The sequence below is a fragment of the Paramormyrops kingsleyae genome, chromosome 8 (assembly GCF_048594095.1).
Source record: "Paramormyrops kingsleyae isolate MSU_618 chromosome 8, PKINGS_0.4, whole genome shotgun sequence".
NCBI classification, from domain to species: domain Eukaryota; kingdom Metazoa; phylum Chordata; class Actinopteri; order Osteoglossiformes; family Mormyridae; genus Paramormyrops; species Paramormyrops kingsleyae.
In genome coordinates, this window is record NC_132804.1 from 36,494,301 (window position 1) to 36,501,752 (window position 7,452).

The window sequence follows — 7,452 nt, forward strand, 5'->3', positions numbered from 1 at the left end:
GAAGTTAAGATATCTTTGCTTTCTGTTGCTGTTGTGAAGATGCAAAAAAGACGGCAATGGCGACACAGAAGATGGTTCTCAGTTTTAAATCACTCGGACGCATAACAGCGCAAAGGTGACTAATATCACAATACTGTTCTGTTCTATAGCGATAGTCTTCACCCTCACCGAAGTTTGTTCAGCACAGCAGTCGTGTGCCCTTCACTGCCCTGCACTTGTTGCAAGTGCAAGAGGACTTCATACCTGTTTCCAGAAAAACTAAATCTAGGAAACTACAACCAAGGTGGTTCACTAAGGAAATTAAGAATTAAGTCAGGAGGAAAAGGGCTCTGTTCCACAAATGGAAAATAACTAATGATTTCAAAATTAAGCAGGAGTATCTAGGTCTACAGGTTGAGTTAAAAAATAACATTAGACTGTCCAAGAGGAATGTAGAAAGAAAAATTGTATTGGAGGCTAAGGATAACAATAAAAGTTTCCTCCAATATTTTAACTCCAAAAGAGCTCTAAAAGCTTCCTATAGTTTTAAAAGAGATGAGGGATATTATTAGCCAACCTTTAACTTTAATATTCCAGAAATCTTTATCTGCGGGTGTGGTACCTTCAGATTGGAAGAATGCTAATATAACACCCATATTCAAAAAAGAGGATAGAAGTAATCCAGAAAACTATAAGCCAATCAGTTTAACTAGCATTACTGGAAAAATACTGGAAGATATAATCCAAGTGAAAATGGTAGATTACCTGGATGCAAATAACATTCTGAGGGATAGCCAACATGGATTTAGGAGAGGTAGATCCTGTTTAACGAATCTGCTTGAGTTCTTTGAGGAAGCTAAAAGTGAAATTGATTACAAAAAGGCTTATGATGTGATCTACTTAGATTTCCAGAAGGCCTTTGATGTTGTCCCCCACAAACGGCTCTTGCTTAAGCTCAAACCTGCAGGGATTTTAGGAACAAAAGCTGGTTAACTGACAGGAAGCAGCGAGTAGTTATTAGAGGCACAATGTCACAGTGGGCCTGCGTTCATAGAGGGGTACCGCATGGTTCAATTTTAGGATCACTATTGTTCCTAATTTACATTAATGATATTGACACCAATTCATACAGTAAACTGGTTAAATTTGCAGATGACACCAAGGTGGATGGTGTAGCAGATACTGATCTAGCAGCAGAGAGGATACAACGGGATCTGGATTTAATTAGCGACTGGGCTGATACCTGGCAGATGAAATTTAACATAGATAAATGTAAGGTAATCCATGCAAGGAGCAGAAATATAAAGTACAGATATTTTATAGGTTCCACTGAAATAAAGGTAGCTAATTACGAGAAAGATCTCAGTGTGTATGTTGATGCTTCCATGTCCCACTCTCGCCAGTGTGGGGAAGCAATAAAAAAGGTCAATAGAATGTTGTGTTATATCTCTAGGCGTGTGAAGTTTAAGTCAAGGGAGGTGATGTTACATTTATATAATTCCTTGGTAAGACCCCACCTAAAATATTGTGTGCAGGTTTGGTCACCATACCTTAAGAAGGACATTGCTGCCTTAGAAAAGGTGCAGTGGAGGGCCACGAGAATGATTCCTGGTCTTAGAGGAATGTCTTATCAGGCTAGCTGAGCTGAATCTGTTCAGCCTTGAGCAAAGGAGACTAACAGGGGACATGATCCAGGTATATAAGATTCTAACAGGTCTGGATGCTGTTCTGCCAAACGGCTATTTCAATATTAGTTTAAATGCTAGAACTTGTGGCCATAAGTGGAAATTAGCTGGAGAACATTTTAAAATGGACTTGCGGAAGCACTTCTTTACACAGTGTGTAGTTAGATTAGTGTAGCGCAAGCTAAAACCTTGGGTTCCTTTAAATCAGAGCTAGATAAGATTTTAACAACTCTGAGCTATTAGTTAAGTTCTCCCCAAACGAGCTTGATGGGCCGAATGGCCTTCTCTCGTTTGTAAATTTCTTATTTTGGGATTATTCCTGTGTATATTTTCAATTACATACTAAGTCCCTTAAGGGGAGGGGTAATGAATTCAAAAAGGGAGCCCATAGTCTATCAAAATGGTTATCATTACCCTTGATTTGACTCGTTAATCTTTTTAAAGGCCGAATTCTAAAGATCTCTCTATTCCATTGTCCAATGGTGGGTGGCTTATGTTTAATCCACTGTCTCACGCTTCTAGGCAAGTAATAAAACTAATTTGTAAGCAGATCTGTCTAGGGACTCACCTCTGGGGTAAAGACTCGAAAAAACCCGGGTCTTTCTGAATAGCGGCCTTCAATAACTTACTCAGTTTTTTAGGTATCTTACTTCAAAAGTTTGTAATTGCAAAAGTCCCAGAATCAATGGATATATGTACCAACATCTTTATGTTGCATTTAATACAGATTGGAGAGTATTGATTATTTATTTTTGTTGCAAACTAATGGAGTAATATGTAGCCTATAAAGAATTTTGTATTGGGTTTCTCTTAAACTGTTACACATACACAGTGACCTAACACATTCTATTGCTTGTCTCCAGTCATCGTCAATATATTCTGTGCACAAATCATGTTCCCATTTCCTTATAACCGGATGAATGTTTCCCGAGTTTAAAGAATATAGAAAGGTATAAAAACTTGAAATGAAATGCTTCGCGCCTTGTTGGACAGGCTGAGAGAATGTTGAAAAATTCAAATGCCCAATTGGACAATGTTGAGAGAATTCTTTCTGTGGTTAGTACAGCTTGTCTTGATATACATATATCACTGTATACTGTATATATATATATATATATATATATATATATATATATAAAGGGATGATTTGCATCGGGTAATGAAATCTGAGGAGCACATTCCTCTTTATAAGACTCATCCTTCCAATCCACAAAAGTGGGAGCTTATCCCAACTTTCCAGATCCTTTTTTACAGCTGTTATAATGGGTGAAAAGTTGAGTTTCCATAATTCTCCCAAAGTGGGCGACACCTTAATTCCATGGTACATAAATCCAGATGTGGACCAACAAAAGGGAAAATTTTCAGGAGGGTCTTTTACCCGAGAGTCCCCAAGGGGCTTATCCTCTGATTTATTATAATTTACTTTGTAACCAGATATTAAGCCAAATGAGATTATAATCGATAAAATGTTTGCAATTGAAATGTCAGGATTTGTAATACAATGCAAGATATCATCTGCATATAAGACAATTTTATGCATGGTTTTATCCAGCGTCACACCATGAATATCTTTGTTAGCCCTAATACTTTCAGACAGCAGCTCTATTATGATGGCGAAAAGAAGTGGCGAGAGGGAGCAGCACTGTCTCGTCCCCCTGCCCAGCAGGAACAGACTGGACTGAAATCCATTAGTTAGTACACATTCCTCAAGTGAGAAGTACAGGGTTCTTACCCATTCAATAAAGTCCCAACCAAGTCCAAACTTTCCTAAGGTATTGTAGGATCACACATGCACATATCACAGGGCCTAAATTCCAGGTGGCCTGAGACAAGGCCGAGCCTGGTACGAGAGGCACCAAAGGGGGGTTACACACAAAAACACACACACACAGATAACAAGGGAGGCCAGCACTCCAACTTTTATTGCCCAAAGATTTAGGGACCTACAGACAAGCAGAGTGGACTTCACGGACAGGGGTCCCTCGACTTGGCACACAACCCCCTCCCCATACATTCTGCCTTACATATCACTCACCCAACAGACGAACACCCTAAAGGAAATTTCATTTAATTTGGCTTTTGTATACCCTGTATATTGATTTACTCATGACTACTAGTCTCAATATACAGATAGGTTATGTTTGTATGTGTCCTTAGACAATCTTTTTTTTTTTTTTTTATTATATCTTTATCAGAACAAGGTACATTGAAAGCATTCAGTATTAGAAACACTGTCAAAGGCATTCATTTTTTGTTTTTTACCCACAAGAACAAAACCAACATAAGACTGAACAAAACAATACAAAACAAAAAGAAAAAATAAATAAATAAATAAATAAAATTTGCAAAACTGTTTTGGGGACAAAGATGAGGGCTCAAAGTTGGAGGAGTACATTCTTCTCGATATAAGTTATTAAAGGATCCCATATTTTGTAAAATATTCTAGTTGATCCTCTGAGAAAATATTTTATTTTTTCAGTTTTTAGAAATGACATTATGTCATTAAGCCATAGTGTCAGTTTAGGTGTCCTTGGTGATTTCCATTCTAAAAGAATTCTTCTAGCTATTAATGTTGCAAATGCCAGGGCATTTTCTTTTTCTTTAGTTATATGAATATAGTCACCTGTGACCCCAAACAGAGCCATTATTGGGTTAGGGTGAATTCTTAAATTAAATGCAGAGTTTAAAATGTCAAATATCGAAAGCCAAAATTGCCTTAGTTTAGAACATGACCAGAACATATGGGTTAGATCAGCCTTGCTTGCATTGCAACGATCGTGTCACGCTCGCGGGTAGGCGAGCAGGGAAGCAGTCGAGAGCAGCCAGGTAGTCAGGGAAAACGGGGTTTATTTGGGAGCAGACGAACATCGACGGACACTGCACATGACAATACAATGACAAGTCTGGGGAAGACTGACTCAGACGAGGACTAAATACAAGAGACAAGCTAGACTTAATAGGACACAGGCGATCACAATAAGGGCTGAACACGAGGTAACGAGGTGGGCGTGGCACACATTAGGAGCGGACGGAGCGGGGCGTGACAGAACCCCCCCCCAAAGGCGCGCACACCGGGCGCGCCTGAGAGGAGGCGACGGACGGGACGAAACCGGGAAAACAGGACCTGGAAAACAAAGCAGAACGTCAACCAAAAACAGGGAACAGAACGGAGACGCAGAACAAGAACAGGGACGAGAAGAAGGACAAGACACGACACAGAACAGGGAAGGCGGACAGACAAACCAGGAAGGGAGACGCAGAAGAAGAGGAGAAAGGCGGAACAAAAGGGCCAGGAGTGAACGGAGGAGACAGAGAGGGACAAGGAACAAAGGCAGGAGGGACAGACGGGAACGGAGGAGGAACAAGGGGAGCACGAGGGAGCCCAGGCGGGCGACGGGCAGCGGCCGGAGGGGCCGCAGGGGAGAAGGAGGAGGGAGCAGGAGGGGACCACCCAGGGGCCAAGGGAACGGGACGAGGGAGTGACGGAGGGGACACGGAGGGAGCAGGAGGGAACACCCGGGAAGGCAGGCAGGAGGGGGAAGCCGCGGCAGGCGGAGGCGCAGCCGGAGCCGGCGAAGGCGCCGTCCGACGCCCAGCCGGAGCAGGGGGGCCCGGAGGCGACCGACAAGGACCCGGAGGCGGGACCGAGGACCAGCACCGAGGATCCAGGGGGGGACCCGGAGGGGACCGCCGACCCCGAGCCGGAGGACCCGCAGGCAGCCACCGAGCCACAGCCAGGGGCCGAACGGGCGAGCCAGGGGGCAGGGCGGGCGGGACCCGGGTCCTACGCCTATGTCCCCGTCCCTTGCTGGAGACGGAGAGGCGGGGTCCTGGGGGGCGTCGGCCTTGCCGGGGTAAGGGCGAGGGAGTCAAAGTCTCCCTGGGGGCAACAGGTGTGGCCGTAGGCGGGGCAGCCAAGGCCGCGGGCAGGTTGGGAGAGGCGGCCTCGGACGGGGCCGCGGGCAGAACTGGAGATGCGGCCTCAGGCGGGGCCGCGGGCAGGACGGGAGATGCGGCCTCAGGCGGGGCCGCGGGCAGGACGGGAGATGCGGCCTCAGGCGGGGCCGCGGGCGTGTGGCCAGCAGGAGGCGCCTTAGACAGAACGGAGGCAGCAGCAGGCGTCTCAGGCGTACGGTCAGCAGGGGGCGCCTCGACGAGCGCCGCCAGCACGCGACCAGCAGGGAGCGCCACCGCGGCCACCTCAGGCAGTTCAGGAGCCGGCAAGGCAGGCAGTTCAGGAGCCGGCAGGACAGACGAGACAGGCAGTTCAGGAGCCGGCAGGACAGGCGAGACAGGCAGTTCCAGTGCCGGCAGGACGGGCGCCGCTGTCACGTGGTCAGCAGGGGGCGCCTCGGCGGGCGCCACCAGCACGCGGCCAGCAGGGGGCGCCTCGGCGGGCGCCACCAGCACGCGGCCAGCAGGGGGCGCCTCGGCGGGCGCGGCCTCCACGCGGCCGGTAGGGGGCGCCGCGGCGGTTAGTGCAGCAGGCAGAGCGGGGCCAGCCACAGGGACTGCAGGCAAACCAGGCAGGACAGGCGGGTCAAGCAGGACAGGCGGGACCGCTGGCAAAGCGGCAGTAGCTGCAGCAAGCGGTGCCGCGGGCAGAGCGGCAGAAGCTGCAGCAGGCAGGAAAGGCAGTGCCGCTGACAAAGCGGCGGAAGCTGCAGCAGGCGGTGCCGCAGGCAGAGTGGCGGCAGCTGCAGCAGGGAGGACAGGCAGGACGGGCAGGTCGGGCGGTGCTGCAGGCAGATCGGCGGCGGCAGCAGGCAGCGCAGCCGCGGGCAGATCGGCGGCGGCAGCAGGCAGCGCAGCCGCGGGCAGATCGGCGGCAGCAGCAGGCAGCGCAGCCGGCAGGTCCGGATCGAACTGGTCCGGTGCAGGAAGGAGGGGTGCTGAGCGCGTATGCGCCCTCCCTTTCCGCGCTTTAGGGACCCGGGGACTGGCGTCTCTGACAGCGCTGATCCATCTCCCGGAACAGCGCTCTGGCCAGGCATCCCCAGTCTCCAAAGGAGGCAGGTCCTCCGCGTCTTGGGGCTCACCTATCACCCAGGCGTCCTCCAAGGCGGGGAGAAGGGAGCACGCTCCCAAGAAGAGAGTCGGGGCGGCTTCTTCCGCCTTTCCCCTTCGCCTCTTCTTTCTCCTTCCGGAACCGGTAGGCGGCAGCGGGGTCGCATCAGCGGGTGGCGAGCTGTACACCAGCCCGCTGTCATGTTCTACCTGCCTCTGCATGGCTGCAGCCGCTACCTCCCGAAGTTGCTGGAGGTTTTCGCGCACCACGCTCGCTTGGTGCGCGTCGCCGGGTAAAGACATCCCCTCCAGGATATCCCGGCTTCGGTGAGCTAACCGGCGAGCCGCGGGATCCTCCTGGATCTCGGGCTGGGTCAGCCAGTATAGGACCTCTTCTACCAAGCCGAGGTACTCCTCCTCGGCTAGGGGGGATCCTTTCTTGTGGAGATTTGTCATTCTGTCACGCTCGCGGGTAGGCGAGCAGGGAAGCAGTCGAGAGCAGCCAGGTAGTCAGGGAAAACGGAGTTTATTTGGGAGCAGACGAACATCGACGGACACTGCACATGACAATACAATGACAAGTCTGGGGAAGACTGACTCAGACGAGGACTAAATACAAGAGACAAGCTAGACTTAATAGGACACAGGCGATCACAATCAGGGCTGAACACGAGGTAACGAGGTGGGCGTGGCACACATTAGGAGCGGACGGAGCGGGGCGTGACAGATCGCATGTTTCATCTATATTAGCCAGTTTGGTTTTACTATAGTGAATACGATA